The following is a 14,639-nucleotide window of genomic DNA, read 5'->3' on the forward strand; positions in this document are numbered from 1 at the left end:
CCCCCTTGCACAACTTCTTGGTTCAAAGATTTAAAGTCTTTTCTCCACTTAGAAAAAAATCAAGCACACAGTCAGAGGATCTGTGAAAAGACTTCACAGAACTTGAGATCCCTTTCTCTCCTACATTAACTCTCTAACTTCGATAGACACTTAATCTGATCAATACCCCTCTCTTTATCTCCCCTTTTTCTTTCTTTCATCAGTCACTCAAGGAAGTGTATTATGTACCCCCCAGGACATGTGGGAGGGTGGGTGGGCAGGAGGGTGAATTCAGGGTGATGGAAGTGTTTTGTGCTGTCTGTTTCTAGAATAGTGTTTTGTGTGCCTTTTCCACCTAAGCTTCATATGAGGTACAGCTTGAAGTATTTTATCTTCCACCTTTAGTGGGCTTATTATTACACAATAAATATAATAATCTCTTTGATGAGCAAAAAGCGTATGTCACTGATGTATAAGTAGATATAGCATGGTCACTGTGACAGAATTTGTTTGAAATTTTTATTTTTGTTTCATGGTTACAAGTGAAGTCATATTGAAACCTGAGGCTGTATTTACAAAGAACTTTATCTTACCACTATAAGTCTAAAGTAGCACTTAACATTCCTGCTTTATGGACGACATCTTGCTTTATGAATGAACTAGCTTTCTATTACCTTGTGATCATCATAAATCATCACAAAGCTGCAATACTGGGAGGTACAAACACTGCTGACATACTGTACGTAAAACTACTTGAGACGATCCATTTGAGCAATAAAATGAGCCTAATTTAAACATACTAAAAACTTGTCATCTAACGTGGATTTACTGGGTGGATGTGTGAGGAGTGATATGTGCGTGAGCGGCCACAGCCTGCAGGGACAGAGACTGCCCCCTACCAAGTGCCATCCAGCTGGGACATGATGCCTTTCAAACAGCAGCTTCAGACACTGCTGGGTACAGGATTCATGGGTTCAGCCTGGACACTTGAGAACAATGTCAAGTGTATTATACTGTAGCTTTCATCAACCACCTAAGTGTTAATGGAAGGCTCTATTTATTCTTGTTGACAGACACATCTTTTGTCGGTGCACATATCAGGATGAGCATTTGATCTGGCAGCCCAGTGATGGCCATGAAGCCTTTTTTTTTTAGTAACAACTGTGACTTGTAGAGCTGGTTTACTTTGTGAATCATCTGCTAAAAGCAAATACTGATCTAACGTTGGTCTGTCACAGCCATTGTTTATAGGAGTCACTCCTAAATCTGCCAGCTGTGAGCAACTTTTGTTCATTTATAACACGGTTCTCTTTGACCTGCATGTTTTTTCAGTTATGTTTGCATTCACACTGTTCATTTCCATTTGTGAGTTAGTGTTACTCTGCTTTGAGTTAACCAGGAATCAGAAGTAGTCAAATACTTGAACCTGAACTTGATGACATACAGCTCTACTGTTCTTGGAATTGATTGGTCACAGCCCTACTATAAATACATCGGTGAACTCACCTCAGGAGGAGCAAGCAGAGGCAGGCAGAGGGAAAAGGAGAAGGACAGAAGTCAAGAGTCAGTGCAGTCCAGAGAAAGGAGGTAATACAACACAAATGAATATTAGGTCCCACATCTTTTGTCAGCCCAGCCTTTTGGCAGTGAAAGCAAATTATTGCAAATCCTGCAAACCTAGGTACATGGTTGTTCATACACTCTGCTGTTCCACTTGCCATGAAGACTTACTGGATGATAAGTAGGGTTTCCATCACCCTTTTAAAGTGGCAACCGTATTAGTTTGAAGTGGTTCATGGTTCAATACATGGCTTCAATACGGGGATAATGGCACATTTTTTCTCTCCCGGAAGGCAGTCATAGTGTTGCACTTGGTTGTTCACATAAAAAGTGACAGAAATTGTTTTGTGAAGAATGAAAAAAGGAGAGCTAGCAAGAGAAGTTTAAACCCTGGCTCCTTTGTCACCTCCATGCAGCTGGCCAATCACTGCATGAAGTGGGTGCGAATATCAGCTCGTCGGATGTCGGAAAATTACAGAAACGGCCCTGCACAGCCCTACCCTAATCCGCCGTCGGAAAGGTGTAGGGGGAAAAGGTTTCCAAAGCTACTCGATCATCCAACAAGCTGTTCTGAAGGAGTATAATAGCCCCTTTAGCCTGCTACTGGATGCAGATAATCACAGGAAAATAGACAAATGGATGAGGATGATTTACTAAGAATATGGAGCCCTGATGCAGGTTCCAACTGCAGTTACATTACATAACCATCCGTATGTGAAATCTCTTTTCCAAGAACTGTAGTGAAATGTTTAGGTTTTAGACCATTGGACGGACAACACAAGATAATTGTAGGGGATGTAAGGGCATTTGTCACAATTTTCTTACATCTTTATAGACAAAACAATTTATGGACGAATCAAGAAAATAATAATCAGTTAAACTGATAATGAATTAAATTAATAAAAGAATAAATTAAAAACAAACAAATCTGATATAAACTTCTGCCATTTTGGTGCAGCTTATATAAAAGCTAAAATGACTAAAGCAACAATATTCCACTCAGTCAACCCAAGAGTTTCAAGAGCCCTATAGATGACCAGAGGAGTAGATGCTGGTGGTAATTTACATTTATTTAATTTTTTCTGTGCTCTGACAGAGATTGACTGGGTGTGCAGTTTATATAAAATGGTGTCATATACAGATACCACAGGGAACCAAGATAGTATGGCCCCCCCAGGCAATATTGACTCATTTTTTATAGATCATGCACAAAGTCTGAAGGTCTCACTCTAGCTCTCTCTCTCTCTAAGGCTTTCTCAGGCAAGGAAGCAGTGATAATAGCAGTGTTTCACTCTCTGGACATCTGCTGACTAGTACTGACAGGGTTCCAGCCTTGCTCTGTGCTATCTTTGATAGACTGTGGAAGTTGTTTTAATTGTAGGGCTGTGACTCGTTTGAGAATAAATATCTGTTAGCTGTTTAGTTAACATAATCAATCTGCTGGCTGATGACAGGAGTAAGGTGTTAAACAAGGCTACAAGTTAAATTTTCAGGCAGTTATTGTTCATAACATTCAATTTAAGTGACATTTTGCTGCGTCTTGCTGAACAACAATGAGACTGCTTATGTATGCATGGATATGGGCATCAACTTTGGCAACCCAACAGTTCAAGCACAATAAATCATTAAGTATATTGGCTGGGCTTGAGACTAACTGTGTCCCGTCATCGCTTCCGAGACAAAAGGGATTTTATTTTATTTTTTAAAATTTATTTTAAACTATTGCTTAGCAAATGACAAACTGAACTGAATGTTACTATCACTAAAAGTTAGGCTTTGTTGTGGGTTTCCCAATTCATTTTTAAAAAGATAAGAGAAAGAGAGGGCATGCTTAATAAACTTTGAATAAACAAGCAAACAACAAGCTGCTCAGGTCCGTGTCTGAGTGCAGCAAGGGCTGTTTGATATAAACACCATTACATGACAGCGGGGCGGGGTTTCTGGGCTCTGACTTGTTGAGTGGAATAAAGGCACGCACCCCACTCAATTTAACTGCCCGAGAGAGAAGAACAAACATACACAGGAGAAATAAACAGAGGTGCAGGCAGTAAAACTAGCCAATAGGAATGCAGACACATTTGACTGGCAGCAGAATCAAGCACTGGAAGGTCATAAACTGCTTCTACGGTTCAACCTCAGTTTAGTGTCACTGGTGAAGTTTCTGTCCGGATTAAAACCATTTAATCTATTAAATCCTAATTGGTGCGTTTGTCAGTTGATTTAATTTATCTATATCTATATATATATATATATATATATATATATATTTATATGAAGAAATAATAAGCAATCTGCCCGTTCCAAACAGGCATGTTTTGAACAGGCACTGCACTAGTTGTGATTCATAGCAGATGGGTCACGGGTGGTGAAACAATACATCATTAATGAGGAAAACATTAATTACATTCTCTAAAATGTGAACACAGCAGAGAGCAGAGCAGAGCTGCAGAGCTGTGGTCCGCTGCTGCTCCGCAGCAGACAGCTTCATTTTTCATCAGGCACGAATTACTGACTCACAACTAAGCAAACTAACAACGGGGAATACTAAAAAATATAAGCGCAATAATTACAATTATTTCTACAATTATACAAGCGAGATGTTACAATCTTTCCAGACCACATGGGTTATCAGGAGCAGAAACGGGACAGCAGCAGGCAGCATACATGGTAGGCTACATAAATATGGAACTGTATTGCAAAGGCACAGTTCACCATGGAAACGTTTACAATTACTGAAAGCAGCATCTCTAATCTTTAAAGCAAATCATTAAACACTCATACATCAACAGGGATGGATTTAGTGTTTGGGGGCCTCAGGCAAACTCTGTCTTACTTCACAAAGTAAAGAAACAACATTTTGATTTTGGGACAGTTTGCTTTGACTTCAGGATGATCAATTTTTTTTTCCAGGACAGTGGTGAAAAAAGTTAGCCTGGAGCCCTGTATTGGTCTATAGTGTGCTGGGTTGTAGGTTTTTTCTATTCTATTCCATTCATTTCAATTCCACTCTATAAAGCTACATAAATATAATCAGCAATATAGAGAGGAGATAACACAGTTACATGACTAATCATCAGGAAACTTGGTGGTGAATAGTAATAGTGCAGTTATCAGCAACACCGTTTAAAATGTGTTGTATTGCAATCTTGCCTCTTTGATAGTTCATCTTGTTCATCAACACCTTTTGGGAAGACTGTCTTTGGCTAGGCTGAGATAACAAAATTTTCCCACATTTAAATTGGGTCTCATAATACACTGGGGAAATTCTCAGATTTTGTTTGCGCTACTTGTATACATACTCTTCAAGACATTTTTTTTCTTTCTTTACACACAATATGAATATTTAGCTGATCTCGACAACAACTCTACTCTCGCAAGATTTCAGACCTCTCCTAGAGTGAGACTTGGTTAGACGCAATAACAGACAGACCAGATCAAGCGAAAGATAAAGAAAAAAAGTTTAATTTTTCTGTATGGTCTTTTCCATTATGTTGTCAGACACTTATAATAACAATCTGAGCTGTGGCAAAATCAAGCACTTTTAGTGGACGTACATTGACGGAGTGCTATTTCCCCGTCAGATTACATCACAGCCCGTTACATGGCTGTCAGCTGCAGCGCTCTCGCTCAATACTCCAGGTATGTCCAGGTTGAAAAATACCGCAGTTTCCCTTTAAGGCTGACACCAGCCTGCCTCTCCTCTCTACCAGCAGTACCTGCAGCAGTGAGTCTCTAACCAGCAGCAGCAGAGGGAGGACAGAGGAGAGGATGAATGATGCCATAGAGCTGTTAACCAGTTTATTGTTATTGAGTTTATTATCAAGGTCATCCATACTTGCTGAAATGTTGTCATAAATTCTCTTCTCCCTACGTATTCCATACTCTCTGGCTTTACACAAAATATGGAGAAACCTACATTTATATACCATTAATTTACTGATCCAATATGTGCCTAATTTTATATTTTTGCATATTTGTGTAATATATCAATATTACATATCCATAACTAAAGGAAAACAACCAAATCTAAAGGGAACTTCACTGCTGTATGTATTATGTATACAATGAATAAATTACCATAATTATGGAAAAAAGGAGTTATTTTCATTTTTTGGCTGCTGGACAGTGAAAATATACAAGGAGCCAGTGAAACTCTGATCTATTGGCCAAGTGGGCCAATGGGGAAAAAACGTGCAATGTTATGTTGCATCATTACAAATTCATTGATATATATTCATGTCATTCAATATATGATTATATTTTTAATAATTTTTTATTTAATTGTTGAAATTTTATTCATCCACCACAATTAGACACTCTTTCTAATGACAAAATTGTGCTTGTGTGCTTAAATCGTAAAACACAGTATTCAGAAAAATTAAAAAGGAAAACACACAATTTGGGAGAGAATAAAATGCAATCTGGAAAAGATTAAAATAGATTTCATAGGGCCTTACACTTGTAGGCCCCACCAGCTTATTGCCTCTTTGTGGTCAACATTTCAAAAGTCATTTGCTTTTGTGAACCTCATTGATTTGTATCACTTTGACCGCTGCTACCACTAAAAGCAGTGGCATTACCATCCAGGATTTTGCAAAAAACAATTACAAGGGTGATTTATCTGGTCAACAACAGCCGTAAGCCAGCACTCAACCCTCCTTAATCTGTACACTTCAGAGCAACTCACATACTCTGAACACATTCACGCTCCTGTTCAAAATCACTCTAACAACAAGACTAGGTCAAAACCTGGTATATGGCTGGACTGTGTATGGTCAGTGTGAGAAATTGTGGCTAGTTGGTTACAAGGATAGTCAGTGGTAGTGTCTATAATGTGAATTCCCGGATATTAAAGGAAAAATTCACCGCTGTGAATATTATATATTATATATCTTAAAACTAGGTCACCTATGTAATAGAAATGTGAAACTATTTTGGAAATTTGTGTCCTATGACTATAGAAAACTGAGAAAAAGGCTATAGATTCTCCATACCCCTCTTAAGGGAGAATCCTAAAGCAACCAGAACGACGGTGTGTTCCCAGCCAAATTAGCACCAAAAACAAAGTTAGTGCAGCATTATATCTCTTTACTGAGGCTTATTTTCATTTATAAAACATTTTTCCTCATCAAGTCTGGATATATCAAAACAGTGTGCAAGCAAACACTGTTTCTTTTACCTATTTTGGACGACGATGAGCCAGACCGGATTGTGGTCAAAGCTGAATGCAGCCGTCTGCAAGTTACAATATAATATTCTGTCAGAAGACAGAGTCAGGTTTATCAAAACACTATGAAGTTTGTTGCAGCGCAGCACGATGGTGATCATCTCTCTGACAATCATCACCAGGCAGGCACCAGTCGATGCTTGAAAGCTCCCCCGGCTGCAGTGCCTCTATTTCGGCCGCGGCTGTTCCATAGCTCCGGTGATGGCGTTCTCCTTGATACTCTGTTTTGTCTGTTTTGTCACAGCGCAATATTCGGCCTCATAAGTTGTAGTAGTAACACCACATCTCTGCTCCAACATCATGTTGTAAAGCTAGTTGTTTGTGTTAGCGTTGGTGAATTGAGGAGAAAGTCAGCAGCTGAAGTTTATCTGTTTTTGGGTAGCTTAGATGCCGTGGTCACTTCCTCTTCCAGACTCTGTGTTGTCTGATTCCAACGCACTATAAGTTGTAATAGCAGTGCCACATCTCTGCTCTGACATTATATTGTAAAGCTAGTTGTTTGTGTTAGTGTTAGGAATCATGGAGAAACTCGGAGAAAAAAGGTTATGAATAAATACTAAAATAATAAATACTTTCCATTCATATCTTGGGATGTTTGATTTGAAAGGGATTTATTATAATTTTAACTATTCTAATTATCTGTTCTCCCCCTGCTCTTTGATCTGTTTCTATCTGCGGATGTCTGTAAACATATGGTCTCATTCACATGTTTACGTAGTGTTTATGCTAGGTTAACAATCCATCAGTTGTGTGACTTCACATCCACACCATGACATCTTTCATGGTCATCTTTGACACCTGTCACCTGCCCAACAAGGTGCTATTATATCTGAAACACCACGGCTACACTTTATTTTTATACAGTCTATGGGATACCCACAGCACGGCACGGCTATGCTACCAATGCTAGCCATGCTAACTATCTGCTAGCCGCCGTGCAGGCTGGTAAAATGTATCCGTGGGTTGGTGCTCCAGTGTTGGAGCCTCTGTGTAAATGTGTGTTTTTAAAACTTATTCCAGGACTCGGGGCTCTGCGGTAAACTCCCCCTGAGGACGTAATAGAAACTGCTCATGCCAATTCATTTTGAAAGAGCAACAACCAATGGGGAAACTCCAACACTGGGCCGGCCGCACCAATGGTGCAACTTCATCACTCACTCAGTCAGTCAGTCATTGACAGACAGACATTCGGGGTTACAGGGCTGGTCTGTGGCCAGTCCAGCCAACAAAGGGCCCATATCTGGTTCTTATCCTGCCCTCTTCCTCAAATTTCATCTTCAGCTATTGTGACTGTCAATATTTCATGTCTCACCATTAATATTTACAAGACACAGGGCCTGGCCCTATCCTGGACGGAGGCTCCATGACAGAGAGGCTCCATATTCCTGCGTCTTGTACTACAAAGGCAAAGAGAACAGACACTGAAAGAGTAAGCATCATAAATTCTGTATGAATCCATAGCCCAACGTACCTGCCTCTCACTTTTAACAAAGGCTTGACACCGGGACTAGTTTGAGAAGTGTTTTTTAAGCTGGCAACTCATAAAAAAGTATGAAGCCAACACAGATTTTGGTATCAAGTTACATTGAACACTCCGAACAACATCAAAGCACAATTAACCCAGGAGTCATGACGCATGAGAAATCCTGAAGAACATTTTCTTTGAGATACATGGCTCTCTGAGGCACACACACAAAGTGACGCCCTTAACAACACATGCTGTGTGTAGGAGAAATGGTGTAATTATGGCGCAACCATGAAATTTAGGAGTCATCTTGTTCTATTTGAAGTCACATTAAAAATACCTATAATAAATAAATAAATAAATATATTTGCCTGGTTTGAATGCTGTTGCAAAACACTAATAAGCTTTCACTACAGGGAAACATGAAAGAAAAGCAAGTGATGTTACAAGCATCACAGAATCCAATACTATCAAATATAGCCAGTGGTGCACTCACCCACTCAGGAATGCTGATTTGTATAACAGCTGCACAGTCCTGATTGGTGGATACTGCATATTAATGCTTACCCTGCACTGTCTGACAGCAGGCAACCGGCACTCAGCAGAGCTGGCAGCGCCTGGAGACTTGGCTCTAACTGGTTCTAGCATGCGTGGACTATTTTCTGGCTGCTGGCAATAAGCAGCCCTCAGGGCTTTATCAGCCAGGAACACTCGCAGGGAATCGGTTCCAATAACCAATCTATCGAAACAATTAACGCACAATGGCTTGCAAATCGATCCATACACCAATATGGAAATTGAAATTGTAACTTTCTGCATGTTGCCATGATAAGACGTCTACAGCTCCCATTGTAGAGTTGTTGTGGAAAGTTATGTGGAAGTCTGCCTTTTATTCGAATCAGCTATTCAAAATTTTGAAAAATTTTACAACAGATAGCAAAGTGCACTACTACAGAGCTTTTGCTTTAGTTTGAAGTATAAAACTGACTTCATATGTGCTGGATCTATGTTTAGCAGTCTTACTCACTGCCTAACCTATGAGGTATGACCTGACAAGCCAGATAATCACACTTCTGGAGAATGTCTCCAAACACATTAAATGGGCTGGTGTGTATGTTTTACAGTTCTTCAACACACAAATGGACATAAATAAATGATTTAGAATTAAAAAAACATTACAGATACCAGCTTTCAAAATACATACAGCAAACAAGACTATTCATGCACCACATATTATATACACAAGCACTCACTTTTATCACCTTACCAATTTCTAAGAATTACTGTTGCACATTTCTGGATATAAGGAGAATCATGTCTTTCTCAGTCAGAACCGACGTTACAAAGATCTCTCACAATTCCTTGGGAAGCCATTTTTTAATAATAAAATATTGCCTCTGTTATCTCCTTGTGCCTATGAGAGCTTATCGGATATAGTGCACTGTATGAGGCTCTTCCTATGGATGTTTGTGTGGTCAAGCAGAAAACATCCAGTAGTTTTTATCATCTTGTATTTTGTAGTGACAGTTCAGGTGATTTTATGAATTTGTGGTGACATTTTTTTGGTGCTGAAACCATGGCAAAATATTGCTTTTACACAAGAGAATACAATGTTTTATGGGTACAATGATTTTTGTCAGAACAAGAGCTGGACAAAGCATCCTGGTAGTACAGTGACCTGAGTAACTGCAAAACCGCAGCTTCAGTTCCCGCCAGGGACCACTGTAGCTTTGTTTGCCTCTGACAACCAAATTGTAGTGTACATCCATGTCTGTCCAGACTTATATAATATCTGTAGTGAAGACTTTAAAGGAATTTAATAAAAGGTAATAGAATTGAAGTTATCACTGTATTGATGTATGGTTCCAGTGAATAATTCCCAGTGAGAAACATGCTGTCTTCACTTAAGAGACTATTTTTACAGAAAAGTACAGAGGACTGATAGAGAGCTTTGTCACATGGTGCAAAGATAATCACCTGAATCTCAATATCAGCAAAACCAATGAGCTTGTGGTGGACTACTAGAGAAACGGGAGGTCCCCTGTCCTGGTTGTCATCCAGGGAGAGGAAGTCAAGTGAGTGGACTCATACGATTACCTTGGGAAAGAAAAATGCAAAGAAGCTATAAATTTTAAAACGTGGATGCTTCACACACACACATCTTTAATCCGGCAGCACAGAAGATCTATACAGTCACCACAGTTTCAAGATGGGTACCCAAGATTAGTGTCACCAATTCAGTATCCGACCAAATGTGAAATACGGTCATAATCTCTCCTTCTGTTCCTGAGTTGTGGCGTTGAATAATGGCCAGAAAGTGTTTTTGCAGAACATTATGTTGTTACAGTGAAGTTGACCTTTGACCTTTTGGATATAAAATGTCATCATTTTATCCTATTAGACATTTGTGTGAAACTGCCACCAAATTCTAATCAGTTCATCCTTGAGTCCGAGTAGACGTTCATGTCAAATTGAAGAAAGTCCCTCAAGGCGTTCCTGAGGTATGTTCATGAGAATGGGATGGACGGATGGACAACCTGAAAACATAATGCCTCCGGCCATGGTTGTCGCCAGCATGGAGGCATAAAAAATAATTTAAAAAAGGTCTATGGTTGGATACAATTATTTCTTTTTCTTTACCATCACTAGTTGAGTGTCTTGATTTCATCATTTTGTTCCAGTTCTGAGGCTCTTTCTTCTACCATGTTACTCCTCCAGCTCTCATAGATGTTTGATTTTTGTTTCTGACCTCTCTGGCTGTGCCCAGTTATAAAGTCATCATTTGTTCGGAGGAATTAGGAACACCTGGTTTAATTCAAAGAATCGTAGGGCTGCAACTAATTATTATTTATTTATTTTCATCATTGATCAATCTACCTGTGATTTTCTCGATTAATTGATTGTTTGGTCTATAAAACATCAGAAAACAGTGAAAAAAGTGAAAAATGCCTAACATAAGTTCTTAAAGGGGAAATATTATGCTTTTTGTGATTTTCTGTTATTATATACTGTTATGATGCCAGATATCTATGCTAAACATGGTAAAATCTCCAAAACCTCCAAAACTAACAAGGTTAACACTTCTAGAAATGCTCCCTGCGAGTCAAAAGCCCAGGGCTTCAACCTGCTCTGAATGCTTGCCATGACACAGGAAGTTGCTATAAGTTTATTGTACATGCTCCAATCTGCACCAAGAACTGTCAGCCCAGGTCTGACAACATCTACATGCTTGTGACAGAAGCCCTTGGACTATGCCACACCCCGAACAGTAAAGGATAGAAAACACATGTAAATTCGAGATTTGTAGGTCAAAGTCTTGTGACTCATTTAAAGTTCAAATGAAGTTTGTATCTAAAACTATGTGGAAGCAGTAAATGTTCAAAAAGGTGTCGGTTCGCTCACACTCTCCATTCAAATATATGAGTATTTTTCTGTGTCCAGCTGCAGTTACTTATTGTCTCCCCACACCTGACAGTGCACATGTCAATCAAACTTTGACCAGGTCATATGGGTTAAAAGTCTTTCTTTTTCTAAAATAGACTTGATGAAAATTAGGAAGTGAACTTCTTTTACACACAAACTCATCAAAAGTTTTCAAATTATTAATTGAAATTAAAATGAAAGGGCCCAAAACTTGCATAATTTTGATGACACAGGGGTGAGCAAGACAGACATGTCACACCCTGAAGAAACTTGACATCCTCACACTGTTGAGATTTGATGTTTCGCCATGACAGAGGAAATTGCTATAACTTTATTTTACATGCTCCAGTCTGCACCAAACTTCACATGTTTGTAAAGTCAGACCTGTCCGCCCAGGTCTGGAGACATCTACATGCCCATGACAGAAGCCCTTGGACTGCACCGCGCCCCGACCTGCGCAAGGGTGCGAAGGCCCGTTCAACGCTGCTTGCAGCTTTAATTTGCAATGTTTTTTTCTACCTTGCCAACGAGCTGAAGATGGCTCGTCGCGCATGTCCATAAACGGCAGTCCATTCCATGGTCTTGGTTTGCACTGTCCACTCATATTTTGGATCGGATTCCAGCTCGAACATGTACAGATGTATTTGAGAAGTTGACGTTTCGAGTAAGAAACGCGAAAAAGTAGTGAAATCCTACTGCTATAGTTTGTTTGTTGACGTAGCATCCTGAGCAGCTTCCGGAAGCTAACTAACCAAAACAGAGTGAGCTCATCGAGAGGGGGGAGAGACAGGAACTAAAACAGCCTGTTTCAGACAGACGCTGAACTGAAGGGCTGCATAAAGGGCCAGTATGAGTTAAACAAGGAGTTTTTTTTTTAACTGAAAATCATGCAAAGATATTCCAGTAGAGCCCCAGAATATAAATATAGACCTGAAAATGTGCATAATATGTCCCCTTTAAACTATGTAAAATCATGAAATACCTTGTTTTGTCTGACCAACAGTCCAAAACCCAAAAATATTCAGTTTACTAGAATATAGATGACGAAAAGCGGAAAGTTATTACATTTGAGAGGCTGGAACCATCAAATGTTCATTTTTGCTCGAAAAATGATTTAAAGTAATAATCAATTATCAAAATAGTTCTCAATTCTCTGTTGATCAATTAATCAACTCATCATGTCAGATTTATTGTCATGTAAGAAGTAATCTGTCCTGACAAGGAATACTGTAGATCTCTGATTAACTCAAACAGACATGCATGTTTTGACACCACCTGATTATTTTACACACATGGGGACACATCGTCTTTACAGCAACACTGATTAGAGATTTCTTTTATATTCCATAGACAGGAATTTAGTGTTTCAATACACTCTATCAAATAGTCACGAATCACAAAATGTTATTAGTCACAGAATTAAAACACAGAGTGGGTGGATTCTGTCACTTAACCCAAATGGTGGGCATCCGTGCACCCCACTCTCCCGTTAGATCCCTCACTGCATTTTTTCTTTGCTAAATGGAATTTCCCATGCATTTGTACCCTCAAACGCTTGACCCCAGCTCACTGTTTTATCTTAGTCCATTTAATGCACTGAAGGGCAAATGCATACAATCTATTCTTGACAGAATACATGAGCTGTCAGAGCAGTGGAAGCCAGTACGACTATGGGGGTAGAGTGGATTTTACACATACAGCCCCATTTAACTCATTTTGAACAAGCATCTGTGTCTCTGAACTTCCATCCATTTGTTCAGAGACCCTCTCTGACCTTCCCTACTCTGATGAAAAAGAAAAAATAAATAAATAAAGCAAATTAAAAAACTGTTGTTTATCTTTTCTGTGCGCAAAGCATTTTTGTTACACAATAGTACATTGTGAAGTGCTTTGCCCTGCAAAATGAAATGTATCTGGTTGCGGGTTGATAACGAATTTTGTTTTGATTGACTATGTTAAAAGCTCTCTTAAACTCTGAACATCATGTTCTTGTTCTAGTGAGTGATGGGAGCAGAATAATGCAGTCCTCTAAAAAAAAAAAACTTACTCCAAAGGCACCCAGATATTTAGGATGACAAGTTTATCTTTATGTTGTTTTATGTCGACTGCTTTAAATGCTTCAAACAGTGTTTTGTCTGTTTCAATAGTGCTAACATTTAGTATATTTGTTTGCTTTGTAGCATTTATCATGTTTTAATTCATTAATCTCCCCAAAAGGTGTGACAAAGAACCCAGCCAAGTCACTTACGCTAATACAGCGACACACTGACTAATTTGAAGTAGTTGGATATTTAAATAAATCGAATAATGCATGAACTTGCCTTGTTTACAACTGTGATTTAAGTACGGCATCCCAATACACCTCAACAGCTGAAAATACATGATAAATAAGTCAAAGAAGTGAGGAATGCTTCTGGTCGTTTACTAAGTGAAACTTGCCATGTAATTCGGTTTATTAAGCGGAAGCTGCCAAAAACAGTTTTAGCCTTGTCGGCTTATGGCTTTTATTAAGCTGTCGTTTTGTTGTTTGGCTGTAACATCTGAGTAAATTCAGCCGAGCATAAACTATTTTAAGACCTCCTGTTGTAAGACTGGCATCTTATTGACTGGGCGCCTCTGTAGCCTTAAGCATTTTGACAGTTGTCAACATCGGTGTTTTAATTTTAATGTGCAGCAATGTCATTCCCTTTCACAGCCCAACTTGAGTACGGCCGTCAAGGCTGGAGGCAGGTGTTGCGCTGTATTACACAAAACCTTTAATGAAAATGTAACTCACCACTTTTCCTTGTCCTTGTATGAATTCAGAATTTTGAGAACAGACTTTTTCTCTGATTCAAATAAGAAAAGATGGTTTTTTTACACAACAAAAAGAAGTAATTTTATGTTCAAGATAAGTTTGTTTTGAGAAACATGATGCTTCTTTTTACCTGTGATGAGCTTCACTAGGAGGGTGTAGGGTGTGGGAGGTCCCCCCCTCCCATGGCA

The 14,639-nt window shown here is 39.1% G+C and overlaps 1 protein-coding gene across 18 annotated transcripts in view; it reads right to left on the minus strand.

The window, feature by feature from the left end:
- Positions 1 to 14,639, minus strand: part of gpat2 (glycerol-3-phosphate acyltransferase 2, mitochondrial) — a 143,754-nt gene that overhangs the window by 73,571 nt on the left and 55,544 nt on the right. For 7 of the 18 annotated variants that reach the window (XM_042421106.1, XM_042421108.1, XM_042421112.1 and 4 more), the window contains one exon: positions 10,209 to 10,328. The exons of the other annotated variants lie outside the window; for them this stretch is intronic. The gene's annotated coding sequence lies outside the window, so the exon portion shown is untranslated. The remainder of the gene's footprint in view (positions 1 to 10,208; positions 10,329 to 14,639) is intronic. 18 annotated transcript variants of the gene reach the window in all.

Source organism: Thunnus maccoyii, chromosome 9 (genome assembly GCF_910596095.1).
Source record: "Thunnus maccoyii chromosome 9, fThuMac1.1, whole genome shotgun sequence".
Classification (NCBI taxonomy): Eukaryota; Metazoa; Chordata; class Actinopteri; order Scombriformes; family Scombridae; genus Thunnus; species Thunnus maccoyii.